This window comes from Spermophilus citellus (assembly GCF_964194105.1).
Source record: "Spermophilus citellus genome assembly, chromosome: 19".
Classification (NCBI taxonomy): domain Eukaryota; kingdom Metazoa; phylum Chordata; class Mammalia; order Rodentia; family Sciuridae; genus Spermophilus; species Spermophilus citellus.
The window spans coordinates 3,498,186-3,515,217 of record NC_138201.1 but is presented as its reverse complement, the minus strand read 5'-3'; the positions used below and the strand labels follow the sequence as shown (position 1 = coordinate 3,515,217).

Below are 17,032 nucleotides of genomic sequence, written 5' to 3'. Positions count from 1 at the left end.
GGAGGGGGCTTCCAACTTCCCCGAGGCGGGAAAGGAGCTTGGGAATTGGAAGTGGGGTGGAGGGGGACTTGGAAGGCAGAGTCTGTGGGCACAGTTGGGAAGAATACAATCAAGGAGGCAGGGCCCAGCCAACCCTTTCAAGGTCTGGCCTTGGCACTGGTGACACGCAGTCCTGGCTGGGCCCTTCTGCCAGGAAATCTGGGCCCTGTGGTGTAGCTGTCACCTCTGCAGGCCCCTTGGTCCCCAGTCCTGGGTCCTCCCCCTATGTAGAGGGAGTCCAGTTTCTCGCGGTTTCCTGGATTGTTTGCAGTCCTGTCCTCTGCCCCCTCATGAAAGTTTTCTAGCCGTTTGTTGCTGAGCTGGTGGTGAGCAAGGCCAGCATCTCCAGAGTTCTGAACTGCCGTAAAGGGAACCTGTCAGCTCAGCACAGCTCCGCTGACCCTCCAGCACCCAGGGCAGCTCTCGGTACCAGGCACTCTCCGCGGAGAGCGTTCAAAGGGGAACTGTTTGGGGGCCAGCGGGTGGGGCTTGTTTACTTTTCTCTCTGTGTTCCTGTCCCAGACCTGGACGAGTTTATACTGCATCTTTAAATGGATACTGTCCCCCTCCTTCCTCAGGGGAGGGGCGTGACCTCTTCTTGGTGAATTGCAACTTTAGGACAAGATGTAAATCCTGTGGGACTCCAAGGACTTCCTGTGCAGGTACCCCGCTGCCTGGATTCGCCCCCCAGTGTGTGGGCACAAATGGTTCAGGCAGAGAAGCACCCAGATTCATGACTTAGGGCGTGGAATGATATTTTTTCTCATACCTTTTGGGGACTTGTTCTCTACTACTTTTGCAATTTCTGCCGCGTCTTCCGAAGTCAACAGAGAGCACAACTTGAAAGCCCAGCGGGGCTCCCTGCTCTGTGGGGTCCTACTGTCCTTCTCTCCCCCCAGGTCCCTTTGCCTTCAGGGGGCAGAGTTTGTGCTGGTAGTCATGTTTCCTTGGCTCCGCGTGAACGTTCCCCTGTGTGTAGCTCCCGTGTGCGTGCACACACGTGTCTTCATGTGCTCTCTCTGAGTGCACACCTGTGCTTGTGGGTGTCGGGTGGCCGGGTGGGCACGGGCCCTACCTCGCCTCTATGGGTTTCCTCTCTCGGAGCCTGTTTCCTGTGTGGCACTGGTCACATTTGTGCCCCATTATAAGAACCGTGGGGAGCTACCACTAAACATCCACGTCCACGCCAGGTCATTAAAATATCCAGGGACAATGGCTCCGGTCACCAAGTAAGCACTTTAGCCTCTGTCCAGGCCACTCTGGCCCCTGCAGATGAGAGGCAGGCTCCAGTCCCACAGAGCGTCAGAGCAGAGCCTCGGAGAGCATGGGCATTGTTGTGAATCTCCCGCGTGAGAGGCTGGCTCAACCTGAGCTGCAGTCACTGTGTACCGGAGCAGGAATTCCATAAATGGAGGTGAGGGGAGCAGGAGCCTTCCCCTTTAAGGGACCAGGAGGATTACAGTATGAGAAACACTCCATTTAAAATTTAAATGAATGCACTTACTTGGAAATACCATAGAGTCATAATCTGTTTGTAAGGTGACTGACATATAAAGTGCTTTTTTGTTTTAAAGTTAAAGAAAAAAAAAAAGCGAATTCGGGGTGAGGTTGCCCGTGTAAATGTCAGGTGTAGTATAACCTGTGCTGGATCCGGAGGCGAGCAAATAACCTTGGTATTTAGGACCCTGCCGTTCAGAACATGCAATTGTATTTTGTTGTGTTCTTTTTTTAAGAGGACTACATTAAGAGGTCACCTATTAGCTGAGCTTGTGCTGTCTGAGACTAGGCCACTCTGTCTATTAAATTCCAACCACTGTGTAAACATGGCAGTGTTGTTCTAGGTCCACCATGGCCACGGGATCGGGTTTCACCTGCCTGTACCTCTTCAAGCAATTAGAGCAATTAGCATGCAGCCATTCACATTCAGGGATTCAAGGTCCAGGGTGACATTCAAGTCCAGGAGAGTCTGAAAGGCAGAGAGAGGAGGCCGGAGCCTGACTTCCATCCCAGGGCCCTGAGCAGAGGATTTCTCCTTTAAAGATGGCAGCTCTTTAATGATGTTTTTGTGAGGTTTTAAAATGACATATCAGAAGTTGTTTATATCAAAAAAACCCAGAAGTCATTTAATTATACTAATGAAGGTCTTTATATGTGGCAGGAAAAAAAAAGCTGGAGAAGGCTGGCCCTGTGACATGGAGTGTCACTTTGTGCAGGGTGGGGGGGTCACCCTTTGCAGAGGGAGAGCCTGTTCTGCAGTGTGCAGGGAGTTTACATTTCACTTTTACAGTAAGCCACACTGTTGGGGGTAACTGCCACAGCTACAGCAACATGGGAGGTTCACGTTGGAGGATTTGGAGAGTAAGTGTTGAAAGCAACTACTTTTTTTTTTTTTTAAGGTGAGAGAAGAATAGCGGAGTTGAACAGATTGAACTGATACTGTTTAAAGCAAAATCACCAACTTCATCTAGCACATTGCATTGTTGTAGAGGCAGGACAGAAGGTGACTTTTAAAAAGAACCGGGCTGAGAATCTAGTAGGATGTTTGCTTTCTGTTTGTTTAGTTGTTTTTTTTTTCCTCTCACATTTGTAACTTAGTTACCCAGGAATCTTGTTTGCACAAGGCAAACCCTAAACTGATTACAGCTTTTAAAATTGGGTTGTACATTTTTAAATCCATATCTCAGTGATGGTTTATTATGCCAAAAAATGGGGGGGGGGACAGGGAGAAGTGCTAATTTTAAATAGCCAAGCATTCCACAAAACAGTTCTTGCTTTGCCGTCCCAGAGGGTTTTCACAATCAGGAGTGACAACCGCAGGCTGCATCCTACTGTGGAGTCCTGTTGTCCTTTAACCTGGAGCTGCTTGTTCCCATCGGTGTTGGCGAACACATGGCTCTAAGGACAAAACTCTGTGGAGAAGCACCTTTTCATTATGTGCTCTGACTTTAATTAAAATGAGAGGCTTTGTAAAAAAAAAAAAAAAAAAAAAGTAATTGTATGCCTCTAAGGAAGTTCTGGTAAACATTCCTTTAAGGCATTGTCCTGGTTGGCTTAGGCGCTACTGGGTGGGCAGCAGGGACCCATCCGAGGGACGGAGGCCGCTGCCTGTCTGCAGGACGAAGGAGCCCTTTGCAAGGAGCTGGGCTGCTGGGTGCTCCCGGGCGCCATCTCTAGCTCCTTGGAGCCCTGCCAGGAGAAGTGTGTGTCCTGACCACCCACTTCCCAGGTTCTCGCCTTCTGATCCTGAATCACAGGGCGGAAGCTGGGGTGTCGGTAGAACGCGGCATGTGGGCACTGAGCAGCAACCTCCCGCTCTCCTGCCCTGGAAACCATTGCTAGGAAGTCATGGCCAGGACTGGGACTGGACCGGAGGCCAGGGGAGCAACTGCATTGGCCACTCCACCCTCCTGGAGGGGCAGGGTGGGCGGGGGCTCCAGGCTCCAAGGGAGGGGAGGCAGTGGACCAGATTGGCCCCATTTCTCCCCCAGCCTGGTCCTCTGTTTCTACGATCTGCCTTTTGAACTGTTTTTGTGGCTGATCAGTTCCACCTAATGTGTCTCTTGATTTCTGTATTGTAATACTCAGGCGACATGCTGTTCTCTTCATTTTTATAAGCTTTAGATGCTTCTGCCTGTCATATTCCGGCGGTTTATCTTCGGCGTCTGGATTTGCTTTCAGACTTGAATGTCTGTCAAGCTGCCGTTGCTTTGAATGTGAGATCAAAAGAAGATGAATTCCAGTAAAAAATTTCCTTCCATGAAGAAAAGATGGGGGCCTATGTAAACACCCGTGACAGCTCCCAATGAGTTATTTTAGCCGAGTATCAGCACCTGCGTGACAGGCCGTCCAGTACGCCGTGCTCGGTGACATATCGGTGGCTTCCGTGGCAGAGGAGCAGAGCAGTTTGCAGGAGCCTTTCTTCCTCCTTTTTCCCCCTGAACATGGCTGTTCGGCTCTCCTTCCTCTCTCTCCAGCCAACCTTCTGGGCCTCCTGCGGTGGGCTTTTCCTCCAGGTACCTGTCGAGTCCCTTGGGTGACAGAAGACAGGACTTGGGTGCTGAGTTGGAGAGGTTAAGGAGAGTTTGGGTAGGCCAGGCAGGCATCTGAGACAAGCAGGGAGCCGGTGGCTGGCAGAGACAGAGACTGTGAAGGAATAGCAGCAGGATCAAGGGCACGTCCCTGGAGTGCAGGGATGATGAGCTCTTTAAAATGCACGGGACAGAATCCTCCAAAGTCTGCAGAACCTGAATTTCCTTTCTTTCCTTGTCTTTCTTTCTTTCTTCCTTTCTTCCTTTCTTCCTTTCTTTCCTTTCTTTCCTTTCTTTCCTTTCTTTCCTTTCTTCATCCTGCCTATGTAAATGTCACTACAAAAATATCTCAAGAGCAGGTTTCCCAAAACCCTGTTGGTGTGTGTGTGTCTCTGCCTGCGTGAGCCGAGTTTGGCGGGGCTGGCTCCAGCCAGGCTCCAGCCAGGGCACACTTGGTGCACCATGTTGCTGCTTGCAGACCCGGAGTGATTTAGAGACGCGCAGCATTAATAGATTTCTTTAAGTGCTAACTTTGAAAATTACCTACAAGCTCCAACTGATCTTTCAACTTTGAAAGTGAAGAATTACTTGAGGAATTCTTGTGGTTTCTTTGTCATTTGGTGAGAGCCCAGCCAGCTACCGTGGAGGCAGAGCCGAGCGGGAGGTTGCCTACAAAGGGCAGAGTTCCAGTGTGCGCTCTCCTCCAGCGAGCTTCAGCCGCTCAGCACTTCCTGTTTATTCAAACATCTTTTTTAACCACTCGGCAACCCCCGCTTCAACAGAAACAGCCAGAACCCATCTACAGCAAGAAGACGGAAATCCAAAGGCAGGCAGTGCGAGCTCCCTCCGTCAAACTCCTCATTTTCTCTGTAAGTGTCTAGAGGAAAAAAAAAAAAAAGGACCGTTGTTGCTGGGTTGAACTTTTAAAGGAGGGATCCGTGCTTCTCAGAAGGTGTGAGCAGGGCAGAGAGGGTGCTCCAAGTGGTTTACTGCCTGCTCCCTCCACTCTGTCCCAGAGACTGGAGAGGCGGCTGCCGGTCACTCCCTGCTCATCACTCTTGCTTGCAAACGTGTCTCTGGATGTAATCAGCCCAGTCCGGCCAGCAGAGCGGCTTCCCAGGCTGAAGGTGGACGGAGCTGGTTCTGCTCTGGCTGAGGATGAGCGGAGCCGTCCTCTTCCTGTTGGTGGGGCATAGGGGGATGCGGCCGGTGCCTGTATGATTCTGCCTCAGCAGACTGTCCCCGGCTTTGACACCAGCACACCGGCTGCATTGGTGCATCTGTCTTGATGATCTGTGTCCCAATTTCATGCCAATCAGAGCCCGACTGCTGACACACGCAGTCGTGGTCTCTCTCCTCCACATGGTGTTGTTGGAAGAGAGTGGGCTGCTCAGGGAGGGGAGCCCCCGCCTGGCGCTCCAGGTGGCTGTGGACTCCGGTGCTGGAGGGCTCTTGCAGTTTTCATGGTGGACGCCTGGTTGGGCAGGGCCAGCGGGGACTGGGCTGGGAGGGCCAAGCGTCTGCTCTCCCAGTCCTCTCTGTTGAACTGACATTTTAAACACATGGTATGACCCTTTTTAAAAAGGCCACACCCTTTCCTGCCCGTGGTCATCCCGCTGGCCTCTCCCCTCCCCATCCTTCACCCTGACCCCAGCTTCAGGGGAACTGGTATCCAGGTGCTAATTTTTTCTTTTTTAAGCTATACTGGTCAGAGAATAAACAGGAAATGGAAAAATGTCTCTTTTGATCTTCAGAGCATTGTTATTACCCTGAACCTTGTTTGTGAGTCCCCAGACTAAATATCCTTGAATTTTAGTGTCTGAAACAGCAGCTCTGAGAGCACAGAGAGGGATATTCTCTGCAGTTGTCCAGACCTCTGATGGGAGAAACATGTACACACACAAAATAAATAAGTTTGTGTGTGTCCTGTGGCCACGGCGACTGTTTTCATGTTCCAAAGTTGTTCTGCTTGGTAAGGACAAAGAAAAATGATGTTTGTGGCTCTGCCTTGAGGACAATTTGTTTAACAGTAGGAGTAATTGCAGGTAAGATGGAAAGAGAGACTGCAGGTATTTACCCAGATGCTGGCGCAGGTGTGGCACCGGGGCTCCGCGTGGAACCGTGGGCTGCCGTGCCTGTCTCTCTGCCTGTTTGATGACCGTGGTGCTCGCGCTCTTGCTCGCTGCTGGTGTTGCTTCTGGACAGCGCGTCTGGTGATTTATCAGAAGGGAAGGGAGTAGCTGAAACTCAGGGACGTGGGACCCAGGTCTGTTTTGTTTTCCACTCAGAAAGCCTTGCCCTTTAATAGATACACAGAAAATAATGCATGCATTGTTTTAGGATAAAAGGAAATTATACATGTCCTTGTTATTTTTTTTAAAAGGCAAGTGAGTTAACCCTTGAGGTTCAGGAGACTCTGTCTCCTGAGAATTCAACAGGCTTCTGTGGAGGATCGACCTAGCGTGTGGGGCTGCGGAAGAGGCGGTCCTGGGAGCGGGTGCTCGGTAGTTTGGGGTTTCTGGATACTTCATTCAGTTATGGCTGCCTTGGTAGGGGCTCCTTCATGGTGTCCCTGAGCACCTTCTGATAGTGACACCATCCAGCCAGGCCTGGTGGCACCTGCCTGGGATCCCAGTGCCTCCGGAGGCTGAGGCAGGAGGGTCCCAAGTTCCAGGCCAGCCTGGGCAACTTAGCAAGTCTCAAAATCGTGAATGGAAAAGGCTGGGATGTAACTCCATGGTCTAGCATGTGGGAGGCCCTGGGTTCAGTCCCCAGCGCTGGACAGACAAGCCCCCTGCCACGCAGTGTCATCAACCCAGACTCCTGACCTTAGATCTGAACAGGTCAGCTCAGCTGAGGGACTGTGCACCAGGGGCTGGGCGGCCAGCTTCAGAGTGGTGCAAGACAGTGTGTGGTTCCTTGGTGGGTGCTGACCTGCGAGGCCTGCCTGTCCCTCAAAAATACCGCCTTGCCTTGATCACCATGCACAGTATCTCATGATCTTCAGGGTCCTTATCTCAATATCCTTATCTCCAGGGGCCAAAGAAAAGGCTTCTGCCTACCTTCAGTGTGGATTAAAAGAACAAGCAAACCAAAGTCTGGGTTTTTTAATTCTCAGGCGGGTTCTGCCTGACTCTGGGAGAGTGTTTCTACAGAGGCATCCCTGGCCTACCTGGAGACCGGCACATTCTTTACCATCCAGAGCCTGGTTTTCTGGAGGTGCTTCCTCGCACACACCCATCCTGAGAAAGTGCTGTGCGTGATCCTAACACCATGCCCGGCCCAGGCAGATCCAGTCCTATAAATCACAGCTCAAAATCTGTCTCGTGGCCTATACTGTTTTGGAATGTGAATTGAAAATATGCACACGGAGGGATTCCCTCTGCATTGACTATATAAGGGAACAGGAGCAGAGGCCCAGGCAGCCCCCGCCCCAGGCCCGTCCACGGGGGTTGGTGGCTGTGCTCTCGGGGATACAGCAGTGGCCTGTCCACCTCCTCTGTTACCATCTCAGGTGGCCCCACAGGGGACGTCGGGCTGCATAGTAACACCTTATAGTTAAGCAGAGCCTTGTCTGTAGAATCCAAGTGCCCAGTGAAGGTTGCCTGTTGACACTGTGGACACCCTGGGTTGGGGGGCTGCAGAGACTGTCCCATCTAGAGGTGGGAAAGTGCTGCTGTGACGTGGTTCCCTGTCTCCGGTGTGTCTGTGTTTCGTGCTCGACAGGCGGATGGTCTGGATGCCCTGGGAAGCGTCTTTCCTGTGACACGGTCAGCCCTGACCACAGGCAGCCTCCTCAGAACCCTAGAGTGGTACAGTGAAGAAACTGGGCTGGAAAGCAGAGCGCCCAGGACACTAGTGGGAGGGACCAGGTGCTGAGGACGGGTCCTGCGTCCTTCCCATCCACGTAGGGTCAGCATTAGAGGTCAGCAGTTTTTAAAGGTACAGTCTGTCTGATTCTTGTTTTGTCTCACTTTAACATAATATGACGTTGGCAATTTAACTTTCACAAAAGTCGAGCTCGTGTGCTCTCTGCCCAGCAGCCGGGAGCACTCACTGAGGGTTCAGTCGGTTGAGAGCTGCTCAGTGGTGGGGTCTGTGGGGTAGGAGAACCGAGGCCTGCTCTTGCTATAGACTCGGCTGCCTGCTGCCCTGGGCCTGCGTGCCTCCGGCACAGCCTAGTGTGGGAGGGGAGACTTTGTAGAGTGGGGGGTGTGTTCGGGTTTCGTTTCTAATGCTCTTCGTATGTTAGAAGCTTGATGCATGAATTCGTTTGGAATAATCTCTCTTCAAAATCTTAATTTTAAAACGTGATTATTAAAAGTCTATAAATAATGATTCCAGTGTGGCTGAAGGGAGCTGCTTCCTACACATGCTACCAAGTGTTGTGTGACGTACGGACAGTAGTATTTTTACTTGATTTTTTTATTATTTTCCTAATTCATGTTAGTTCCTGTCTTTGACCATGAACTCACCCCTTTCATATTCAATAATCAAATAGAAAGCATTTTAAAAATCACTTAGGAAGTGCTTCTTGGTTGTCAGGCTTTGGCCTACATACATTCCGTTTATTAAGCATGACATAGCTACTGTTATTTTTTCCAGTTCTTACAGATGAAGACACTCAGGCACAGAGAGGTTAAGTAACTTGTCTGGGGTTGCATGGGTAGCACGTGGCCGATCTGAGCTTCCAGTCCAAGCAGGATGCCTAGTGCCCGTGTGACCACGGTGAAGGCTGCTTCTGTAGAGGCCAGCATCACTATTTTTCAGAGCACACTTTTTTTCCTTTTTTTTAAAACTGTGATTCTCTCAGGGTCAGTAATTCCCCCAAATTCCCAGCGAATCATGATTTCTTCATGCTTGCAGACTCACGTCCCACCTGAAGCTGAACTCTGGTTGCCGGGAGTTCCGAAGACCACGGACGCCCTTTGAGTACAGCTCCGAGAGCACAAGTGTTGGTCAGAGGAGCCGTTTGGCTTCGTCCCCTTTTAGAGAAAGCCTTGTTCTGTTCCCCTGGCCACACCCAGCAGCCGGGTTTCTCTCGCTGGCTTCTCGATGAGGATGAGACCTTTTAAAACCTAGTGACAAGACTGCCCTTCACTGGGTCCCACTGGCTCAAGATGTGCTCCCCGCTGTGGTTGCCTGCTCCTCTAGTAATCTGTCCTGTCTAGCGGGCAGCTCCAGGCCCAGGGCTGAAGGGGCCCTTGAGCGGCCTGAGGTGCTGCCCAGGCTGCGTGGCCTGGGGCACACTAGGTACATGTCCTGCCCACGTGAGGGGTGGGAACCATCCACATGGCACCCTCCTCCTCCCCCTTGGTGGCACCGCCGGGGTCTGTCCCCTCCCACCCCAGGGTCACCTCTGAATTACCTGCCTTTGTTACCCTGCTGTTCTCTCATCACTGGGGGGGGGGGTGTGGAAGTCTGTGCTCACGTACGTGCCCAGTGGCCCATGATGGTGGCAGACGCCATTGCTTGACCACCCTGGACAAGAAGCTGAGCTCCAGGCTGAATGGGCACCTCTCAAGTGACCCTGACAGCTTCCCCCTCTGGTTCTGTTTCCTCATCTGCTGACTGGGTATAACCATACCTCAGAGGACGGTGGTCATCAGGCCTGGGGCCCACACCTGCCATCCCAGCGACTCGGGAGGCTGAGGCAAGAGGATGGCAAGTTTGAGGCCAGCCTCAGCAACTTGGTGAGGCCCTAGGCAACTCAGTGAGACCCTGTCTCAAAATAAAACAATAAATAGGGCTGGGGCTGGGGCTGGGGCTCAGTGGTTAAGCACCCCTGGTTCAATCTCCAGGACCAAAACAACCAAAAGGAACAGTGGCAGGTATCATAAGGCAGGTGCTCTGCTGAACACTGGTCTGGCCACACACACTCAAGAAATTGTAGCTTTTGGGCTGGGGCTGGGGCTGGGGCTCAGGGATTGGGGCTCAGTGGCCGAGCGCTGGCCTAGCACATGGGAGGCACTGGGTTCAATCCTCAGCACCACATAAAAATAAATAAAGGTATTTTGTCATAAAGGTATTTTGTCCATCTACAACTGAAAAAAAATTTTTTTTTAAATTGTAACTTTTTAGAATTGTGTTCCCTGTCCTCATTGGCCAGGGGTCGGGGCAGTTTTAAAAATGCAGCTATTTAACAACTTCTGCTACCACCACCACCCCACCCCCGCCACAATATGTGATCATAACCGTGTGAGACTCTACAGTGGATTAAACCTGTGGGTCAAGACCAGGCCAGAAAGCCCAGCAGCTGGGCCTAGGGACGTGTTCAGACCTGGAGAAGGTGGCACCTTGGCATAGTCAGTCTGAGTTAGGAAAGTCTCCTTTTGAAAGTCCTCCTGTCCTCAGAAATGTCCCAGGGGCTTGAAGATGAGATGAGGATTGGGGACTTGGGGACAGCGTGAGTATCCCAAGACAAGGTGGAGACAGGGAGATGGGGTTGCGGGAGCAGGCTGCCTGGCCTGGGGGCCCTGCCTCTCTCCTGCTTGGCACTTGCCAATAGGAAGGCAGGGTACCTGTCCCCTGGGCCTGGGGACGTCGGGAACACCACTGCTTGTGGGAGCTGGATTGTGAGCGCAGTTTTCAGAAGAGTGGATTGAGATGGAGAAGACGGTGGGTGTCGCAGCCCTGGGCAGAGAACAGGGAGGGCCCAGCTGCAGACCTGGCCACAGCTTGTAGTGCCTTGGGCCTGGGAGACCTAGCAGAGAAGAGCCCATCTCTCCTGTGGGGGAGTAAAGGCAGAAGACGTGACCCACGGAAGCCCGCAGCATCCAGCAGGCAGGGGGACCCTGTGTCCATGTGCCTTGGCCTGCACTGGCCAAGAGACCTGCAGCCAGCTCAGGGCTAATCACAGTGACCTTGGCACAGTGTGACTCTCAGGTTCTCATGACACAATGTTTGTTTGTTTGTGTTTTTTCTGTGCTTGCCTCTTTGGAGTTGTAACCTTGAACAAGTCATGGAACCTCGCATTCTCCTTCTCCCCTTCAGATCAAGACGCAGAAACCATCTCCCTGCCTCCCTCCGAGAGGCCCAGACAGGAGATACAATGCTGAGTTTAGCATTGCCTGGTAACCAGGGGACAATCCAGCACAATGTCTTGATGTCAGTGTCACAGGCAGGGAGCTGCTGGCCCCACTTGCCCACGCTGAAGGTGCTTGGGATTGAACCCTGGGCCTTCTGCACCCCTGTCCCTTATACTGTCCTGCAGGTACCTCTTTGCACTTCTCAGTGTAAGAAGCGTGGATTACTGGAGAAGAGCAGGGCTCCTCTGCCCGTCCTGACGGCAGGAGTGGCAGTCCCACCTGAGCCATTCTTGGTTTCCGCTGGCTTCTCTTCCCTTTTCTTGTCTCTGTTTCTGCTGGAGTGTCCCTCATAGTCCTTTTCACACTTTGCTCCAAGTTCAAGCAAGAAAAGGAAGGTACTTTGGGAAGCAGAGCATGTGAGGTGTTCCTGGTCCCCTGGGAGGGTCCCGAGCTCCTGTGACTTGTAAGAACAGGAAGAGGGCACCATGTGTTTTGAGCAGGAACTGAGTTCTGTTTCTATTCCAATCATGAATAATCATTTTGAGTGGAATTCTAGCCAGAGTCTTCTGCAAGCTTCAAGATGAGCTGGTCTCCTCCCGAGGTACAAAAAGACGCAAACCTGCGCTATTCATAACGAGAGTCGCCAGGCTCCACCTCATAAAAGGCATTTGCAGAAAAGAGTGGGTTGGTTAGGAAGCGAGTGGATCCCTGTGATTCACGCTCACGTCTGACCCCTGCATTTCCTGCCTTGGGAGCCCAGAGGAGGACTAGGCCGATGCCTTCATTTATTTATTTTTCAGCAGAATCTAGTCCCGGGGGGAAACGTGTTTAACGCCCCATGCAACCTAACCTTGGAGACATTCAGTAATGCACTTGACTCGGGCTTCAGGCTGCCCCCGGCCACAGCCCCCTGGCTGCGATCTTGTCAACTCCCATGAGCTGAACAGGCCCAGGCCTGGGCAGTGCCTGAATGGAATCCCTCCAAACACAACTCAGGTGCCGGAGCCTCGGCTGGTGATTCAGCACTGTCTGGCACCGGCCGCCCAGCCCGGGCTCCAGGAGCTGGTTGCAGGACCTGTGTGCACGGGAGGAGGAGGGGGGGATACTGGGCTACCTCTCCCCTCTCAGGAGAGACTTCAAACAGACTTCCTGACTGTTTGCAGTCATTAAACTCAGTTCACCCGGTTTTGCAAGAGGATCATAGATATCACCCCCCCGACACACACAGCCCATTTTTGGTCTCATGAAAATTCTTACTCTTTGGTGGGAAGTAGCCTCTGAATGCCTTCCAAATAAATAAGGTACTCATCATTGCTAGAGGATCTAAGCCGTGCAGCCCTCTACTCTCTGGGTTTGCTGGGTGCCAATGCTCACAAAAGAAAGCCTCCTCTCAGGGCTTTTGGATCTCCCTCCGCCTAGGCCTCTGCAACTGGTGCCTTGGGGTAGCGCCTGCACTCCCAGCTAATGCTGGGAAAATACGGCATGACACAAGAACACCATTGAAAAACTCTTTCCCCTCATCCCACTGCTTCTAAAAATAAAGGATAAAAGAACTATCACTTGCCATCCTTCCTCTTAAGAAAATATACACCAACGAAGAAATGACTGACATAGAAGTCACACATAGTGGTGTAGGACTGTCATCCCAGCTACTCTGAGGCTGAGGCAGGAGGATCACAAGTCTAAGGCCAGCCTTAGCAACTTAGCTAGAGTCCATCTCAAAATAAAAAGGGCTGGGGGTGTAGCTCAGTGGTAGAGTGCTTCCCTGGCATGCATGGGACCCTAGGTCCAATCCCCGGTACCACAAAATAAACAGATAACTGTCACATAAAAGAAGCAGAAGCCACACAGCTCACGTCCTACCCAAGCTCATGTCTGAAATTCTAAGGCAAAAGACAAGTGAGGGACCTAGATAACAAGGGTCACAGCAGTGCTGACTGCATGTGCAAATCCTGGAGAACAGGAGAACCCATCTGTGGGGAGACTGGGGACTGGCCTGGAAGGAGGCCCTCTTGTGTGGTATGGAACAGGCTTGTCCACAGGCAATGCTTCACCTGGCCTCCCCTCTCCCCTCCGAGGCCCAGGGGGTGACACTGCCCGTGGCCCTGTGACCCTATTTCAGCAGATAGGATAATTGTGCTGATAGGGAACTTGGGCTTTTCAGTTTTCCATCCTTTAAATATTTGGCTCAAATACAGACTGTCATGTTGTAGGGGTAGGATTGTCCTTGCACCAGGTTTTCACACTTGTGTCTCTTCCTGCTTTTCCTGGTGGTCCTGGAAACGGAACCCAGGGGTGCTTCACCACTGAGCCACGTCCCCAGGCCTTTTAAAAAATCTTGTTTTGAGACAGGGTCTCACTAATCTGTCCAGGCTGGCCTCCCGAGTGGCTGGGATCACAGGTGGGCACCCCACGCCTGGCGTCATGTCTGTGTCCCGCAACCTCATTTGCCAAGGCTGCCCAGCACTCGAGAGAAGGGTCACAGATGCCAGGCTGGGTCCAGACGGAGCCCACAGAGGTGTTTCGCCTCCACCTTTCCATTGGGAAACCCACACACGTGTCCCTTCAGAAGATGGCTGTCCAGGCCTGCCCTGGAGTCGGGGGAACTTGGGGTGGAGGTTGCTGTGCAGACTCTGAGTCCCCGTTGACCCCAGGCTTCGCGTCTACCTGCCCTGGGCACTGAGTCAGGTGAGCTGAGGACCTGAGGGGGCGCAGTCGCCCCCCCGCGGCAGGATCCTGGAGCAGGCGGAGCAGTGGCCAGGGCCAGGACCTTGCCGAAGGCTGGCTACAGAGTGGCCGTCACCCCTGGGCTGCTCGGGGCCATCCATCCTGCCCGTCCAGGGCTTCCTTGCCCACTTGGTGCCCAGTCTTTGCCCATCATGCACTGCACGGTCGTCCCTGGATTAGGTGTCTGGTGTTTCCACAGGCACTAGAATCCCTCCGAGGTCACCTTGCTTTCCCGATGTCCTTTGCCAAAAGACGTCATGTTCTTAAACCCCTGGTTTGGGAGACCTGGCTCCTGGCATGCTGTTTCCTCCTGTGAGAGACGTGGTCCTGCGAGCCCCTGACCTTTCCCTTCCCATCCTGCACCCACTGCTGGGTCTCCCTGCTTGCTGGTGCCCTGTCCTCTGTGGGCAGTTGGCAGTTGTTAGGGGAGCATCCTGGGGTGGGCAGCTGGAGCCCCACCGGGTAGCCGGCTCCGGCGGTGGGGAAGGCCGGGGGCCAGGGTGTGCGGGAGGAAGGCAGGTGAGGACAAGGCCTGTCCTGCTGGTTCGCCCGCTGCCCTCTCGATGCGTCTTACCAGCCTTCCCTGCCACCCCGTGTGCCAGCCAGGGTTGAGTGGCCCCTGAAATTATCTGCGGAACAGGTTTGATCTGCAGTGGGGGTAGAGGCTGGAAAGGGAGTTGGTGGAAGGCTGGCTGACTCAGACCCACCCTGAGGGTGGACTTCTCAGCACAGACAGGAAGTAGCCAACCTGGTCAGTGGCCAGCAGCTAGGGCCCTGCCACCCTCATCCCAGGGGGTTGGGGACCCTGGCTGATCTCTGCTGCCCAGCACTCGAGGGAAGGGTCACAGATGCCAGGCTGGGTCCAAAAGGAGCCCACAGAGATGTTTCCCCTTCACCCTGCAGCTCCTTTACAGAAGGGCAAATTTGATTTGAGTTTTAAGAACAGCTAATTCCTTATTAGCTGAACTCTAAAATCATCTAGGGGAACTGATGGAGAGGTGCATGTGTCCAGCCCAGGGCTGAGACACAGCTCGGTGGGAGAACACGTGGGACCCTGGGTTCGATCCCCAGCACCAAAATAAATGAACAAATATATAAATATATACACACGCAGATTTAGATATATAGACATATTTATAAAGATATAATATTTATACATATTTATATAGATATATATTTGTAGGTGTATTTATATAGATATATATTTATGCATATTTATATGGGTATGTATATTTATATAGATATATTTATATAGATATATATTTATACATATTTATATAGATATATTTATACATATTTATACATATTTATATAGTTAGATAGATAAATATGTATATTTATATAAATACATATTTATATATACATGTAGATACATTTATATGTTATATATATACATGTACAATTATACACAGATGTATATATATATATATATCTAATAAAATAAAATTCTGCCCAGTGAATCTGGCACCTCCAGAGTAGAGAGGCCTAGCCAGGGCTGGCAGGCTCTGCCTGTGTGGGTGCCTGGGGAGTATCTCGGGCGTGAGGGCCCTGCGGTCTCTGTGGAGAGCACTCTGCAGGCCAGACCTAAGTGACCTCGCCTGCATTCTAAGAAAACTTTATGTGTGGCTACTGAGATTTGAATTCCAAGTGATTTTCACATGTCACCAAATCATCTTCTGACCCCTTCCCAAGCATTTAAATAAGTGAACACAGTGTTTCCTCCCAGCTGCACCATGCAGACCGGGGCCCCCGTGGGGTTTATGGGCTGTCGTTGGCTGACCCGTGATAGACAACGTCCCAGTCAGTGGTTTTCCAAAGACATTCCAAAGATGTGTCAAGGCACATCTCAGACCTGTCACCAGAGGTGATGCTTCCCGCTAGGAAGAGGGTCTCTTCCAGCAAAATCCTTGATGAAGGTGTCTTCCTCCTCGGGCTGGCTGTGTGCGCCTGGGAGTGTGGGAGTGCCCCGTGTGTTATGTCAACTTGCCAGTGTTTCTTCAGGGGTGGGAAATATGTTTCTGAGCCTCAGCCACCTTGGTAAACGTGCTAAATGTAGAGCTACCTGGGCCTGAAATGTAAGCACCCGCCATGAACTTGACATGAATAGCTCAAAAGTGGTAAATGTGCTACCCGAACAGTGTGTGCAGCACGGGTGGCCCTTATTTACCTTGGGTGGAGCGACATAGCAGAGAGTGGAGCCGGAGGAATGGAACGTGTCCCCCGAGTGCCCAGGGTCCCAGGAGGTGGGCACGAGCTGCCAGACCTCACAGACTCCCTGAATTCCCAGAGGCAGCCGTGGCGAAGCCTGCTGACCCCTGGGGATGATCTGATCAGGCATGGGTGGGGACAGGGCCAGCCGGGGTGCAGTGCGGCATTGCCTGCCACCCCTGGGTCCCTGGGTCTGCTAGCTCACAGATTAGTCTAGCTGGTGGAAGGAACAGGGATGTGAACATGCTCGGCCAGCTCTGGGGTAGGGTTTTGTCATCACCCTGCTCTGTGACACCCTGGAGCCCCTCTGCACTGTAACTGGTGGCCAGGGCTCCAAGGCTGAGCAGCTTACCCTGGGCCAGGTCCTTGTCAGGTCTATCTTGCACCGAGCATTGGTTCATCTCACCAGGAAGAGGCACCAGAGCTGGCCTGGGCCTGTCTCAGCTGTGGGTGTGCAGCTTGAGTCAGAGGTGACATTTTCTGCTGGGAAGAGGGTCTCTTCCTACATTCGCGTCCTCCTGCATGCCCCCCTCTTCTGCTCCCCTTCCCTCCTTCCTGCCTCCTTCTCCTCCTTTCTCTTCCTCCTCTCTCTCCCTCTCTCTCACATGCACAAAACCAGATCCACATGCTTATCATCCTGTACCGAGTGTCCTGTTTCCTCTTCAACACTGCACCCTAGGACTCCTCTTTCCGGCCGTGATGGAGGCACCGTGGGGAAGAGCAGTCCCAGGCCACGGCCCGGTTCTGCTGGGATCCAGTGCTCTCTGGGGTGGGGCGGTGGAGTCCGAGGTGGAAGGACGTGGGTCTGCTTGGACACGTGTGTGGGTGGACATGGCTGTCGAGGGATGGTGTCAGGGAAGGGCACCGAGCCAAGAGAGTTGCCCCGGGGACGCCATCTGCAGTGAAGTGGATAGGAGCCTCGTGGTTCCCTGCATGTGATGGAGCCAGAGATCTCCACATAACCCCCGAGTCCGAAACTCCGAGTACCCCTTTCCATTTAAA

The 17,032-nt window shown here is 52.4% G+C and overlaps 1 protein-coding gene across 9 annotated transcripts in view; it reads left to right on the top strand.

The window, feature by feature from the left end:
- Positions 1-17,032, top strand: part of FOXP1 (forkhead box P1) — a 517,497-nt gene that overhangs the window by 372,067 nt on the left and 128,398 nt on the right. The window contains exon 1 of one of the 9 annotated variants that reach the window (XM_081276312.1): positions 4,903-4,936. The exons of the other annotated variants lie outside the window; for them this stretch is intronic. The gene's annotated coding sequence lies outside the window, so the exon portion shown is untranslated. Of the gene's footprint in view, positions 1-4,902; positions 4,937-17,032 lie in introns of those variants that run through there. 9 annotated transcript variants of the gene reach the window in all.